A 16,630-nucleotide genomic window follows, 5' to 3' on the forward strand; every position below is an offset into this window, starting at 1 on the left:
GACCACGAACTTCCACATCAAGTCAGGACATTTTGTGGATTTGTACTCAACTGTCAGAGGAGTGAAGGGAGGAAGAAAAGAAAGAAAACAGAAAAACTTGCTCCGGCTCTGCTGATTTCCTACTTTACCTCTGTTTGAAAAAAAACTAAAGAGTGGGTGAGCTACACAAAATGGGGCAGGTCTGATTTTTCACAATCGCCTCTTCATTCCAGAAGAGAGAGAGAGAAAGAGAGGGAGAGAGAGAGACAAACATGTGATGGACTGGTAATGAGGCTCTACTGCTAGGTGCAGAGGAGATACAGGATTCCACAGGCTTTCAATAAATCCCTCCTGCCCTTCTACTGGTGGCGCCACATATGGCTGCAGGCCTGCCTGCCCCCGTCTGCCTCCCCCCCTGCCTGCCTGTCTCCATCCCTGCCTTCCTGCCTGCCTTCCCTCCCTCCCTCCCATCCAGTTCCGCCTTCCTTCCTGTCTGCCTCCCCCCCTGCCTGCCTGTCTCCATCCCTGCCTTCCTGCCTGCCTTCCCTCCCTCCCTCCCTCCCATCCAGTTCTGCCTTCCTTCCTGTCTGCCTCCCCCCTGCCTGCCTGCCAGCCTGCCTGGCACATTCAGCACTAACACATTGGTATGTGTGAAGTGTGCTCCTCTAAGATGCCTTAATATAGATCTTAGCGCCTGTTATCAGATGAAAGCAGTTCCTCTATCTGGAACAAAGCTCATTGTGAAATGACTGATCCATTGAGAAGGCACATTTTGCTTCTTCTTTTTTCATGCTCTGTGCATGCGGGTCGGTCTGTCCCAGCACATCAGAACTAAATTAAACCTGATCATTTCGCTTTGTCACAACGCTGTTCAATCTGCATTAATCTTGCTAAATGACACCACACTTCCCTTCTCCACATTCAGATCATGACATGACCTACTCTCTGACCTATCTCTCTGTCTATATCTGATGTCATATCGCCACCTTCTGGCCTAATAGCAACAACACTATCATCATAATATCCTTTATATACATACTGTATCACCATAATCGACTCAATTTAACCTTTGCTAAGCCCCTCCTCAGAATTTTGGGCAACCAATCGCAGTGCTCCAATGGATAGCAGTATGGTTGAGTATGATACACTCGGACAAGCTCATGTTTGAGATGAATGAAAGCCAGTGGGAAAACAAGAGTTTTATTCAAATATATATTTTAAACGGCTTAATAATTAAGCAGTGCATCGGGAGTACTTGCTACTGTCATTTTTGAAATGCAGAGCGTGTATTTTTCGAATCCAAAATTACACTTTCGTTACATTGTTTGATAGCTAAGGTGGTTAGCAGTCTCATTGACCACCAAACATTGCTAACGCTACCTAACTAACCACTTAATATAGCTTGTCTCCTCGAAATGTATGTTAGCTAGCTTAGTTAGCCATACTAACTCCCATCTGAGGTTGACATCAGGATACGATTTCAGAGCACTAGTTTGCGCCAAATTGATTGTAGCTTTGACTACAATCAGTGGCTAGCTACACTACAAACATAATATTACCAGGTTCACGAGAAGCTGTTGACTGTCCATCACATCATACCCTAGAGTTTCCTGCTTACCAAAGGGTAGTCTGTGTTTAATTTCATTGTGTATTAAAGTTTGTTGTCATTGTGGAGGGATTTCGCCAGTGGTTATGGAATTGGGTTTCCCAGGAAAATGTTGTCCAAGTTTTCAACAGTAACCAAGGGAGGTGGACAGAGGGGAAAGTAAAGACGGTACGGCATCCCAGTTAAATAATTCGTGGGGCTAAGCCGTGCCGGTAAAACGTAAGCCTATAGACTATTACACCATTTTTTAAACATTACTGCATGTCAGCTGCATGATAAATTAGCGAATTGACTGGAAACCGGGTGTTATGCAATCTAAATTGCGTTGTGGTTTGAGGAGAACACTTACATTTTGTCAAGGCGGAGATAAGTGGCGTGGACATGCATCAATTCAGGCTTCAAGTGTGAGCCTAATGACAATTGCGGAATGTCATCACAATACACGTAGGTGTTTTGTAACAGATGCCTCTCTGCATTCATGAAATTGCGGGTGCACAGTGCACTGTTGGGGTTTGGATGCTGAAATGAGTTTCTGAGTGGACGAACGCGCGTGGGTAGCCAACAGGAGCGCCTTTGTTAAATGATTGTTTGACAATCAGATGAAAACATGACTGGCTGTGTTTATGCTACATTAAAAAGCATAGGCGGCGTGTCCATAAGGCTAGGGGAGGCTTTCCCTAAAGTAAATTGAATTACATTTCCGAAATGATATCGTCTAATTAGCTAACTCCTGTCTATACATAAATAAATACAATAATTCAATATAGGCTACTAGAACAGAAAGCATGATTTGGCCATAGAGGATAATTAGCTTTAATTAGCTGCGGATTGTTTTAAAATGCATAGCTTACAGTCGGAAGGGCTTGCAATTTGGGCAGCGCTCGCTGTAAATACGAAATGGATGATTGTTGAGTTGCGACTGTCAGTGAAAAGCAGAGAAACCCAGCCAAGCATATCGCAATACTTAAAAATACAATCGCGTTAAAACTGTTTGGAAAGCAAATGGCTATTGCTGTAAAGAGATGACAATGAAAAGACTCCAGTCTATCTTTTAGATATCAACATTCTTAACTTAATTAAGCGAACAGTCGCCTATCTTACTGGCACCAGCAGAGAACATCGACCATATCCCCGTTGAGTCTGCATATTTACTGTCTGCCATTGGGTCAGTGCCACTTTTGTTTATTTTTGGACAATCACTTCCCCGTCCAGTTTAGATGGACATCATATTGTATTTGTGTCTCTCCTTTTCGTAGGCCTATTAGATGGATCAGACAACATCGTTTTTATTGATCTGTTTGTCAGTGTCAGCAGAGTAGGCTACCCTGTCATTTTGTAGCATTCAAAAAATGTGTGCGGCTCACATACCGGGAAGACATTAAATCTACTTTCACCCCTGGGGGTGGGACTTAGTGACGGGTCAATTAGTACAGCACAATAAACTCTCATTCATATATTACAGACACCGCTGTCATCACTACATTTTATTGTATCATTATAGCTGACTCCATATACTGGGGTCCGATTGTTCTGTATAATATGCAGTCTGTGGAGGCGGAGGGCATTGAATAATGGATGTGTACAGTATATCCATTTTAATCATACTATAATCACCATACAGAGACACAGTGACCGTGTGCCCTTGCTCATACTACTGTGCCTTGAACACACACACACAGACAGACAGAAACACACACACACAGACACACGCACAATATGCACATGGTGGACTCAAGGCGAGGGGATTATATAAAGAGAAATAAATACATGACGGGAGGGGGGTACCTATGCAGAGAGAGCAGGGAGCTGTATCACTGGATAGCACACACACATTGGGCCTATATTCTCAGCTGACTCCCCCTTGCCCGCTGGCAGTCTCTGACCTTGGCTGCATGGACATGCATCGCAAATGACTCCTCCCTACACACTCGCGCGCGCACACACACACACACACACACACACACACACACACACACACACACTCCCACAACTCCCCCTATGCACATTGTTAATCCTCCCTTCCATTTCCATGAATTGAGCTGCTTAAAGGGATGCATGAGGAGACGTAAAAATATTCACATGTTCATCTGACTCTGGGGAAGTATAGATAAAGGGCGTCATTGCCAAAATCCTGAAGTATCCCTTTAATAAAGCCATCCATAATTGGCCAAAAGGAGTTTAAGGCATCCATTATTCCATTTTCCCCAGTGGAGAGCTTGAACTGAGCTGGCCAGTGGAGAGCTTGAACTGTGCTGGCCCGTGGAGAGCTTGGACTGTGCTGGTCAGTGGAGAGCTTGGATTGTGCTGGTGAGTGGAGAGTGTGGACTGTGCTGGCCAGTGGCGAGCTTAAACTATGCTGGCCAGTGGAGAGCTTGGACTGTGCTGGCCAGTGGAGATCTTAAACCGTGCTGGTCAGTGGAGATCTTAAACTGTGCTAGCTAGTGGAGAGCTTAAACCATGCTGGTCAGTGGAGAGCTTAAACCATGCTGGTCAGTGGAGAGCTTAAACTGTGCTGGCCAGTGGAGAGCTTAAACCGTGCTGGTCAGTGGAGAGCTTAAACTGTGCTGGCCAGTGGAGAGCTTAAACTGTGCTAGCTAGTAGAGAGCTTAAACTGTGCTGGCCAGTGGAGAGCTTAAACTGTGCTGGCCAGTGGAGAGCTTAAACCATGCTGGCCAGTGGAGAGCTTAAACCGTGCTGGTCAGTGGAGAGCTTAAACTGTGCTGGCCAGTGGAGAGCTTAAACTGTGCTAGCAGGTAGATAGCTTAAACTGTGCTGGCCAGTGGAGAGCTTAAACTGTGCTGGCCAGTGGAGCTTAAACTGTGCTAGCTAGTAGAGAGCTTAAACTGTGCTGGCCAGTGGAGAGCTTAAACCGTGCTGGTCAGTGGAGAGTTTAAACTGTGCTAGCTAGTAGAGAGCTTAAACCGTGCTGGCCAGTGGAGAGCTTAAACTGTGCTGGTCAGTGGAGAGCTTAAACTGTGCTGGCCAGTGGAGAGCTTAAACCGTGCTGGTCAGTGGAGAGCTTAAACCGTGCTGGTCAGTGGAGAGCTTAAACCGTGCTGGTCAGTGGAGAGCTTAAACCGTGCTGGCCAGTGGAGAGCTTCAACCGTGCTGGCCAGTGGAGCTTAAACTGTGCTAGCTAGTAGAGAGCTTAAACTGTGCTGGCCAGTGGAGAGCTTAAACTGTGCTAGCTAGTAGAGAGCTTAAACTGTGCTGGCCAGCGGAGGGGCTTTATTGTGCTGCAGATGGCAATCTCTGTTGATGCTTTTTCTATTTTCTTCTAGGCTCTGAATAAATTGTGTGATTTTTATTGATGGAAATGATATGGGAGGTAGAGTAATAACTGTGGTTTGGCTGAAGTTTCCCTAAACAGTGTGTGGGTGTGTGCGTGAGTGTGTTTTGCATGTGTTTGTTCGTGTGTGTGTGTGTGTGTGTGTGTGTGTGTGTGTGTGTGTGTGTGTGTGTGTGTGTGTGTGTGTGTGTGTGTGTGTGTGTGTGTGTGTGTGTGTGTGTGTGTGTGTGTGTGTGTGTGTGTGTGTGTGTGTGTGTGTGTGTGTGTTTATAAGCAATGTTCCCTCTAATATTTTTAGTCACTGAGCAAATTTCAGGTCTGCTGAGCACAAACTTGAATGTTGTGAAAATTCTGTGCAACTTCCAGAGAGTGTTTACTGTGAACACTGAGGCTGTAACCGCTTTAAGTTACAGTTTAAACAGTGGCCAAGTAGGCTACTGTGGTTATTTGATCATAGTTTGTTTTGTTTCGGGATGTTGCATTGAAATTGGCTAATTATGCCTTGTAAAGGGAAACGTTGATAGTGTTAACAGGGAAAACTCTAGAACAATGGTCACCATCCTTTTCTGCGTCAAGATCACTTTCAAAATGTCAAAATGCAAGCCGAGATCTACCACTCAGATTTTTTTTTTACAAACCGTAAGCATATGCAACATTAACCAATTAAAAACAGTACTGTAGCAATGAGCAATGAGTTTGTGCAGTAAGCTATATGTCCAATACATTATCACTGCATATTGGCTTTGCTTGAATTGCCCTGCCAATGCATTGTTGTTCAGGCCATTTAAAATATATATATTTCAAAATTTGAAGTAGCCTATATGATCACACTGGTAATAGATAAGCTCTCCACTGACCAGCATGGTTTAAGCTCTCCACTGACCAGCATGGTGTACATATTCCTTATCCCCTTACACTGTGTATAAGACAGTAGTTTTGGAATTGTTAGTTAGATTACTTGTTGGTTATCACTGCATTGTCGGAACTAGAAGCACAAGCATTTCGCTACTGTCATGTTTTGTCATTTATTATCTTGTCTTGTCCCTGTGCTTCCCATTCTATTCGTTTCCCTCTGCTGGTCTTATTAGGTTCTTTCCCTCTTTCTATCCCTCTCTCTCCCCCTCCCTCTCTCACTCTCTCGCTCTCTCTTCTCTCTATCGTTCCGTTCCTGCTCCCAGCTGTTCCTATTCCCCTAATCAATCATTTAGTCTTCCCACACCTGTTCCCGATCCTTTCCCCTGATTAGAGTCCCTATTTCTTCCTTTGTGTTCCGTTCCTGTCCTGTCGGTTCCTTGTTTAGAATTCACCGTGCTGTGATTGTGTATCGCCCTGTCGTGTCGTGTTTTCCTCAGATGCTGCGTGGTGAGCAGGTGTCTGAGTCTGTCTGGTTCGAGTGCCTTCCCGAGGCAACCTGCTGTTCACCTGCTGTTCAAGATCGAGTCTCCAGTTAGTCCTCGTCATTTCGAGTGAAAGTTGTGTTTTTTTGTTTGTATTCACTTTACTGGATTAAAGACTCTGTTTTCGCCAAGTCGCTTTTGGGTCCTCTTTCACCTGCATGACAGAAGGAACCGACCAAGGAATGGACCCAGCGACTTCAGACGCTCGTTACACTGCCGTCGAGATCCAAGGAGCCATGCTCGGCAGACACGAGCAGGAATTGTCTGCTGCTCGCCATGCCGTGGAGAACCTGGCCGCTCAGGTTTCCGACCTCTCTGGACAGTTCCAGAGTCTACGTCTCGTGCCACCTGTTACTTCCTGGCCTGTCGAGCCTCCAGAACCTAGGGTTAATAACCCACCTTGCTACTCCGGGCAGCCCACTGAGTGCCGCTCCTTTCTCACGCAGTGTGAGATTGTGTTCTCTCTCCAACCCAACACATACTCTAGAGAGAGAGCTCGGGTTGCTTACGTCATTTCACTCCTTACTGGCCGGGCTCGAGAATGGGGCACAGCTATCTGGGAGGCAAGGGCTGATTGCTCTAACAAGTTCCAGAACTTTAAAGAGGAGATGATTCGGGTTTTTGACCGTTCAGTTTTTGGTAGGGAGGCTTCTAGGGCCCTGGCTTCCTTATGCCAAGGTGAACGGTCCATAACGGATTATTCTATTGAGTTTCGCACTCTTGCTGCCTCTAGTGAGTGGAACGAGCCGGCGCTGCTCGCTCGTTTTCTGGAGGGACTCCACGCAGTGGTTAAGGATGAGATTCTCTCCCGGGAGGTTCCTTCAGATGTGGACTCTTTGATTGCTCTCGCCATCCGCATAGAACGACGGGTAGATCTTTGTCACCGGGCTCGTGGAAGAGAGCTCGCATCAACGGTGTTTCCCTGCTCCGCATCGCAACCATCTCCCTCCTCTGGCTCAGAGTCTGAGCCCATGCAGCTGGGAGGGATTCGCATCTCGACTAAGGAGAGGGAACGGAGGATCACCAACCGCCTGTGCCTCTATTGCGGAGTTGCTGGACATTTTGTTAATTCATGTCCAGTAAAGGCCAGAGCTCATCTGTAAGCGGAGGGCTACAGGTGAGCGCAACTACTCAAGTCTCTCCATCAAAATCCTGTACTACTTTGTCGGTCCATCTACGCTGGACCGGTTCGGGTGCTACATGTAGTGCCTTGATAGACTCTGGGGCTGAGGGTTGTTTCATGGACGAAGCATGGGTTCGGAAACATGACATTCCTTTCAGAGAGTTAGATAAGCCTACGCCCATGTTCGCCTTAGATGGTAGTCATCTTCCCAGTATCAGATTTGAGACACTACCTTTAACCCTCACAGTATCTGGTAACCACAGTGAGACTATTTCTTTTTTGATTTTTCGTTCACCGTTTACACCTGTTGTTTTGGGTCATCCCTGGCTAGTATGTCATAATCCTTCTATTAATTGGTCTAGTAATTCTATCCTATCCTGGAACGTTTCTTGTCATGTGAAGTGTTTAATGTCTGCCATCCCTCCCGTTTCTTCTGTCCCTACTTCTCAGGAGGAACCTGGCGATTTGACAGGAGTGCCGGAGGAATATCATGATCTGCGCACGGTCTTCAGTCGGTCCCGAGCCAACTCCCTTCCTCCTCACCGGTCGTATGATTGTAGTATTGATCTCCTTCCGGGGACCACTCCTTCTCGGGGTAGACTATACTCTCTGTCGGCTCCCGAACGTAAGGCTCTCGAGGATTATTTGTCTGTGTCTCTTGACGCCGGTACCATAGTGCCTTCTTCCTCTCCGGCCGGGGCGGGGTTCTTTTTTGTTAAGAAGAAGGACGGTACTCTGCGCCCCTGCGTGGATTATCGAGGGCTGAATGACATAACGGTTAAGAATCGTTATCCGCTTCCCCTTATGTCATCAGCCTTCGAGATTCTGCAGGGAGCCAGGTGCTTTACTAAGTTGGACCTTCGTAACGCTTACCATCTCGTGCGCATCAGAGAGGGGGACGAGTGGAAAACGGCGTTTAACACTCCGTTAGGGCATTTTGAGTACCGGGTTCTGCCGTTTGGTCTCGCCAATGCGCCAGCTGTTTTTCAGGCATTAGTTAATGATGTTCTGAGAGACATGCTGAACATCTTTGTTTTTGTCTATCTTGACGATATCCTGATTTTTTCTCCGTCACTCGAGATTCATGTTCAGCACGTTCGACGTGTCCTACAGCGCCTTTTAGAGAATTGTCTCTACGTAAAGTCTGAGAAGTGCTCTTTTCATGTCTCCTCCGTTACTTTTCTCGGTTCCGTTATTTCCGCTGAAGGCATTCAGATGGATTCCGCTAAGGTCCAAGCTGTCAGTGATTGGCCCGTTCCAAGGTCACGTGTCGAGTTGCAGCGCTTTTTAGGTTTCGCTAATTTCTATCGGCGTTTCATTCTTAATTTCGGTCAAGTTGCTGCCCCTCTCACAGCTCTTACTTCTGTCAAGACGTGTTTTAAGTGGTCCGGTTCCGCCCAGGGAGCTTTTGATCTTCTAAAAGAACGTTTTACGTCCGCTCCTATCCTCGTTACTCCTGACGTCACTAGACAATTCATTGTCGAGGTTGACGCTTCAGAGGTAGGCGTGGGAGCCATTCTATCCCAGCGCTTCCAGTCTGACGATAAGGTTCATCCTTGCGCTTATTTTTCTCATCGCCTGTCGCCATCTGAGCGCAACTATGATGTGGGTAACCGTGAACTGCTCGCCATCCGCTTAGCCCTAGGCGAATGGCGACAGTGGTTGGAGGGGGCGACCGTTCCTTTTGTCGTTTGGACAGACCATAAGAACCTTGAGTACATCCGTTCTGCCAAACGACTTAATGCCCGTCAAGCTCGTTGGGCGTTGTTTTTCGCTCGTTTCGAGTTTGTGATTTCTTACCGTCCGGGTAGCAAGAACACCAAGCCTGATGCCTTATCCCGTCTGTTTAGTTCTTCTGTGGCTTCTACTGATCCCGAGGGGATTCTTCCTTATGGGCGTGTTGTCGGGTTAACAGTCTGGGGAATTGAAAGACAGGTTAAGCAAGCACTCACGCACACTGCGTCGCCGCGCGCTTGTCCTAGTAACCTCCTTTTCGTTCCTGTTTCCACTCGTCTGGCTGTTCTTCAGTGGGCTCACTCTGCCAAGTTAGCTGGTCATCCCGGTGTTCGAGGCACTCTTGCGTCTATTCGCCAGCGCTTTTGGTGGCCGACTCAGGAGCGTGACACGCGCCGTTTCGTGGCTGCTTGTTCGGACTGCGCGCAGACTAAGTCGGGTAACTCTCCTCCTGCCGGTCGTCTCAGACCGCTCCCCATTCCTTCTCGACCATGGTCTCACATCGCCCTAGACTTCATTACCGGTCTGCCTTTGTCTGCGGGGAAGACTGTGATTCTTACGGTTGTCGATAGGTTCTCTAAGGCGGCACATTTCATTCCCCTCGCTAAACTTCCTTCCGCTAAGGAGACGGCACAAATCATTATCGAGAATGTATTCAGAATTCATGGCCTCCCGTTAGACGCCGTTTCAGACAGAGGCCCGCAATTCACGTCACAGTTTTGGAGGGAGTTCTGTCGTTTGATTGGTGCGTCCGTCAGTCTCTCTTCTGGGTTTCATCCCCAGTCTAACGGTCAAGCAGAGAGGGCCAATCAGACGATTGGTCGCATACTACGCAGCCTTTCTTTCAGAAACCCTGCGTCTTGGGCAGAACAGCTCCCCTGGGCAGAATACGCTCACAATTCGCTTCCTTCGTCTGCTACCGGGTTATCTCCGTTTCAGAGTAGTCTGGGTTACCAGCCTCCTCTGTTCTCATCCCAGCTTGCCGAGTCCAGCGTTCCCTCCGCTCAAGCGTTTGTCCAACGTTGTGAGCGCACCTGGAGGAGGGTGAGGTCTGCACTTTGCCGTTACAGGGCACAGACTGTGAGAGCCGCCAATAAACGCAGGATTAAGAGTCCAAGGTATTGTTGCGGCCAGAGAGTGTGGCTTTCCACTCGCAACCTTCCTCTTACGACAGCTTCTCGTAAGTTGACTCCGCGGTTCATTGGTCCGTTCCGTGTCTCCCAGGTCGTCAATCCTGTCGCTGTGCGACTGCTTCTTCCGCGACATCTTCGTCGCGTCCATCCTGTCTTCCATGTCTCCTGTGTCAAGCCCTTTCTTCGCACCCCCGTTCGTCTTCCCTCCCCCCTCCCGTCCTTGTCGAGAGCGCACCTATTTACAAGGTACATAAGATCATGGACATGCGTTCTCGGGGACGGGGTCACCAATACTTAGTGGATTGGGAGGGTTACGGTCCTGAGGAGAGGAGTTGGGTTCCGTCTCGGGACGTGCTGGACCGTTCACTCATCGATGATTTCCTCCGTTGCCGCCAGGATTCCTCCTCGAGTGCGCCAGGAGGCGCTCGGTGAGTGGGGGGTACTGTCATGTTTTGTCATTTATTATCTTGTCTTGTCCCTGTGCTTCCCATTCTATTCGTTTCCCTCTGCTGGTCTTATTAGGTTCTTTCCCTCTTTCTATCCCTCTCTCTCCCCCTCCCTCTCTCACTCTCTCGCTCTCTCTTCTCTCTATCGTTCCGTTCCTGCTCCCAGCTGTTCCTATTCCCCTAATCAATCATTTAGTCTTCCCACACCTGTTCCCGATCCTTTCCCCTGATTAGAGTCCCTATTTCTTCCTTTGTGTTCCGTTCCTGTCCTGTCGGTTCCTTGTTTAGAATTCACCGTGCTGTGATTGTGTATCGCCCTGTCGTGTCGTGTTTTCCTCAGATGCTGCGTGGTGAGCAGGTGTCTGAGTCTGTCTGGTTCGAGTGCCTTCCCGAGGCAACCTGCTGTTCACCTGCTGTTCAAGATCGAGTCTCCAGTTAGTCCTCGTCATTTCGAGTGAAAGTTGTGTTTTTTTGTTTGTATTCACTTTACTGGATTAAAGACTCTGTTTTCGCCAAGTCGCTTTTGGGTCCTCTTTCACCTGCATGACAGCTACACTCGCATTAACATCTGCTAACCATGTGTATGTGACAAATAAAATTTGATTTGATTTGATTTGATACATTGTTGTATTGCTTGTGAGGCACAGCTGAGTGAGCATACATTTAAATCATTTGCTTTTTATTTTTATTTTACTGGACTGATGGTGTCTGTATCTAGTGTCTGTATCTGAGGGTCCTCCTCTCAACATCCCTTCGCCTCTCCCTTTCAATTGGCCAGAGATAGGCTAATAGTGCACTTGATGTACTAGGATGGAAGCAAATGTAAGTAATTATAACGTCATAACGACATTATCGGCTACATAGCTAGCTACTTAATGGACGTAGCTAGCTATGTAGCCGATCTGTGTATGGACCCTAAAACGTTTGGTATAAATATTAGTTCAGAAACTAGCTATGTAGCCAATCTGTGTATGGACCCTAAAGCGTTTGGTATAAATATTAGTTCAGAACCTAACTATGTAGTCGATCTGTGTATGGACCCTAAAGCGTTTGGTATAAATATTAGTTCAGAACCTAGCTATGTAGTCGATCTGTGTATGGACCCTAAAACGTTTGGTATAAATATTAGTTCAGAACCTAGCTATGTAGCAGATCTGTGTATGGACCCTAAAACGTTTGGTATAAATATTAGTTCAGAACCTAACTATGAACCTCAGCCATCATAGCCTGTTGTATTCACTGATCATACACTCTACATTGGCAAATTAAGGTGCAGTTCAGGTCTGAATGTCTGTGAGACATTATTTTTCAGTCATATCCAATACCAGGAGTATCAAACTCCAGTCTTTGAATGATGCTGTGTCTGCATGTATGTATTACAATTATACACTTCAACAGTGTTTACCAATCCTGGTACATCAATGTTTTTTATTTTTTTATTTCACCTTTATTTAACCAAGTAGGCCAGTTGAGAACAAGTTCTCATTTGCAACTGTGACAACTGTGACACATTGTAACTATGCAATAGACTAGAATAGACTAGAAACATGATTTAAGTAATTAAAGGCTGACATATTTATTTATTTTTATTTTTTATTTTACCTTTATTTAACCAGGCAAGTCAGTTAAGAACACATTCTTATTTTCAATGACGGCCTGGGAACAGTGGGTTAACTGCCTGTTCAGGGGCAGAACGACAGATTTGTCAGCTCGGGGGTTTGAACTCGCAACCTTCCAGTTACTAGTCCAACGCTCTAACCACTAGGCTACCCTGCCGCCCCAGAAACAGAATTTAAAACCCAGTACACTATACTTCCTATGCATCATGTAAATACTCTAAAACCGGTTCATCTCAATATCTAATGCCCTTCATCTGCATTGATCTGGGGACACAGCATAGGTGTAGTATTTCATCAAATGAGAGATTTCATTTCAACCAGTAGAGAATGTGAAACGCTTCATTGAAAGAAGTTCATTATCCAAGTGTTATAAATACATAATACATGCATTAGAAATATTATAATTGTAATATGATATTATAAATACAAGTTCAATCTGTACTTCAATGCACATCTGGTGTGCATGATAAAAACAGAGGAAGAAAGACAAGGTAGGTAGAGAGGTGTGAAAAGGAGTGAAACACTGAAAGGGAAAGAGGTAAGAACAGAGGAGCAGGGAAATCAGCATATGATTAATGAATCACAGTGCTACCCTAATATTCTTTCAGTTCATCACAATTACATAATAGTGTCTCTAGCGGTGTCTCCTAACAGCCTTGGAACCCCAGTCGGCCCGAAGGTTATCTTAGTAGCGGGTGAAATAGCGATGACGGGACTAGGGGTTGGCATCCTTTCTCACATCAAAACATACCTGCAGACGAGAGAAAGATTAAGCCTTGTTTTCTTTTTATTCTAACATTGTCAGTCATCATAATCATCAGGTGGTGAAATGCAAAACTGACCTTGGATCATTAACTCTGGGACAACTACATCTCTATCTGTATCTCAGTTAATAATAAATCACCTCCTGTTGATCCGACCAAGTCGGTCATGCCCTCTATGTCAGCCAGTTCAGATGCAGGGGGGTTCACCGACATAGCTGAAATATATCATTTTTCTGAGCCACGGCCTGTTCACCACGCTATCATTCAGAAGGCGAGGTCAGTGCAGGTGCATCAAAGCTGGGACCGAGAGACTGAAAAACAGTTTCTATCTCAATGCCATCAGACTGTTAAATAGTCATCACTAGCTGGCTACAGTACCACCCAGGTTACTCAACCCTGCACCTTAGAGGCTGCTGCCCTATATACACAGACATGGAATCACTGGCCACTTTAATAATGGAACTCTAGTCACTTTCATAATGTTTACATACTGCTTCACTCATTTCATATATATGTATATATTGTATTATCTTCTACTGTAATCTAGTCAATGCCACTCAGACATTGCTCATCCTAGATTTGTGTGTATTTTTGTGAATTATTAGATACTACTGCACTGTTGGAGCTGGGAACACAATCATTTTGCTACACCCGCAATAACATCTTCTAAAACAGTGTATGTGACCAATAACATTTGATTTGATTTGATAACCTAGAGGATTTATGGAGAAGGGAGGAGAGAAAATATGGTAGTTATTGAGGAAATAATGTAGTTAAAGATAGTGTTCATCAGGAATCTGTGTGTGTGGTTTCACCTGGTGTCCAGGTGGCTGCAGAGTACTTTATCAGGGATGCAAACTAGTCACCTTTTGAAAGAATTTGCCATTGTGAATCCAAAATAGGTAACCTACATGATTCGTGTAGATCCAATGACAAAAGTTTGGACTATGTCTGTCATAGTTGAAGTGTACCTATGATGAAAATTACAGGCCTCTCTAATCTTTTTAAGTGGGAGAACTTGCACAATTTGTGGCTGACTAAATACTTTTTTTGCCCCACTGTACATATACATATGTATATGTGGATGCCACTATAGAGATGAAAGGAACACCACACACTTTTCCTCTTTCTCACTTTTGTCAATACTGTAGATTTAAAGGGGTGTGCCAGGTGTACTCTCTGCCTGAAAGAGATCAATTATGCCAACAACGGGTTTCATGCCCTGCTGCTGGCACATTGTAGAACAGATTGTAGAACATTGTAGAACAGTCCACAGGCAGAAAGTGGATTCTTTTAGTTTTCACTCAGTGAACGTTATTTTTGCACACATAGCCTTTTGCACTTGATTGATGTCTACTACGGTGGTCAATATAACAGAGCAGAAATAGAATGCCTGTTTGTTTCATTCCATTTCTACTTTAAGATCTTTTTTTCCCTAAGTGCAATATTTAGATGTGTGTGTGGTCACAAGCGTTCTATTATAAAGGCTGTCGTGGTCACAAGCATTCTATTATAAAGGCTGTCATGGCTAACTGCAATATTAGTGTATTGTTTTTTTCTCTGGACTTGAGTGTCATTTGCAGTAAAGTCTAGGCAACAAATAACATTGGATTGCTTTCCTAATATTTTTTAGTTGTGAGTTCAGTAGCGATTGATTTGGCATTAATACAGTGGGGAGAACAAGTATTTGAAACACTGCCAATTTTGCAGGTTTTCCTACTTACAAAGCATGTAGAGGTCTGTAATTTTTATCATAGGTACACTTCAACTGTCAGAGACGGAATCTAAAACAAAAATCCAGAAAATCACATTGTATGATTTTTAAGTAATTAATTTGCACACAGCCAGGGCAACTAAGAAGCATCTCAGGGTCCTGGAGTGGCCTAGCCAGTCTCCAGACCTGAACCCAATAGAACATCTTTGGAGCGAGCTGAAAGTCCGTATTGCCCAGCGACAGCCCCGAAACCTGAAGGATCTGGAGAAGGTCTGTATGGAGGACTGGGCCAAGATCCCTGCTGCAGTGTGTGCAAACTTGGTCAAGAACTACAGGAAACGTATAATCTCTGTAATTGCAAACAAAGGTTTCTGTACCAAATATTAAGTTCTGCTTTTCTGATGTATCAAATACTTATGTCATGCAATAAAATGCAAAGGAATTACTTAAAAATCATACAATGTGATTTTCTGGAGAAAAAAATTGTAAATTCCGTCTCTCGCAGTTGAAGTGTACCTATGATAAAAATGACAGACCTCTACATGCTTTGTAAGTAGGAAAACCTGAAAAATTGGCAGTGTATCAAATACTTTTTTCCACACTGTATTAATGCCAAAATAACATACAAAACAGGCAAGGCCAATTATTTAAAATATATATACATATCTTTTTAATGCTTTTTATTTTCCCTGAATGACGGCACTGTGAGTTAGGTTCGCATTAATCACTATTTATAGTACACAGAGACTGATCATGTAGATCATATTCTTTGTTGTTTAACTAGTTAAAACCTGAGTTTCAAGAAAGGATCCACCTAAGTCACTAGAAATTAGCATTTTAAAGCTGATATTTATTTTAATTCATTTTTGTATCCCCCCTAGCAGGGATTTTTGGCATGTTTCAGTGCTAAACGAAGTGTCACCTTTTTGGGGCCTCACCAGTTTGCATCCCTGACTTTATACTGAAACACATGCACAGACACACGAAGACAAACAATATAGCGTAGTTACATAAAGGTGGAAGGAGCCACAGTTATACACCTGAGCCTGCTTACTGCACAACACAATCCATCAATCAGATTGATACACGAGTATGGAGGTGTGTGTTATAGGGTGTCTAATTGTTTTCAATATGGGTGACTCTAAAATGAGCCTGTTTTGTTTTTGTACAGACATCACCCTTCACTGAACAGCACCCTCACCTGAGAAGTAGCGCTCAAAAGGAGAGAAACGTAAATTGAAGAATACTCTTATTTCAATGTGAATGGCTCTTAAAAGAGCATTTGGTTGTGCTTAGTGTAGTCTATGGTGTTGCCAGGGAACAGCACCCTCTTTGTAGAAGTAGGAGGTGAAGATCTCCCGCACACAGATGGCCTCCCGTGCTGCGTTGTTGGACCCCATCCTTGAAACATCCTGCAGAGCAGCAGACTTCTCCTCTGGCACACGGCGGCGAGCTGCAGATCCCCTCCTGCAGAGCAGCAGACTTCTCCTCTGGCACACGGCGGCGAGCTGCAGATCCCCTCCTGCAGAGCAGCTGACTTCTCCTCTGGCACACGGCGGCGAGCTGCAGATCCCCTCCTGCAGAGCAGCTGACTTCTCTGGGACACGGCGGCGAGCTGCAGATCCCCTCCTGCAGAGCAGCAGACTTCTCCTCTGGCACACGGCGGCGAGCTGCAGATCCCCTCCTGCAGAGCAGCTGACTTCTCTGGGACACGGCGGCGAGCTGCAGATCTCCTCCTGCAGAGCAGCTGACTTCTCTGGGACAGAGCAGATCCCCTCCTGCAGAGCAGCTGACTTCTCTGGGACACGGCGGCGAGCTGCAGATCC

At 45.5% G+C, this 16,630-nt stretch overlaps 1 protein-coding gene and 1 long non-coding RNA gene across 2 annotated transcripts in view; one reads left to right on the forward strand and one right to left on the reverse strand.

The window, feature by feature from the left end:
* The window catches only part of LOC124012048 (polypeptide N-acetylgalactosaminyltransferase-like 6), a 284,665-nt gene that overhangs the window by 231,998 nt on the left and 36,037 nt on the right, over positions 1-16,630 (forward strand). The gene's annotated exons all lie outside the window — the stretch shown is intronic.
* LOC124012049 overlaps positions 16,583-16,630 on the reverse strand; it is a 1,287-nt gene continuing 1,239 nt past the window's right edge. The window contains exon 3 of the long non-coding RNA XR_006834645.1: positions 16,583-16,630. This exon is cut by the window's right edge and continues 206 nt beyond it. This is a non-coding gene — a long non-coding RNA (uncharacterized LOC124012049).

This window comes from Oncorhynchus gorbuscha, linkage group LG24 (genome assembly GCF_021184085.1).
Source record: "Oncorhynchus gorbuscha isolate QuinsamMale2020 ecotype Even-year linkage group LG24, OgorEven_v1.0, whole genome shotgun sequence".
Classification (NCBI taxonomy): Eukaryota; Metazoa; Chordata; class Actinopteri; order Salmoniformes; family Salmonidae; genus Oncorhynchus; species Oncorhynchus gorbuscha.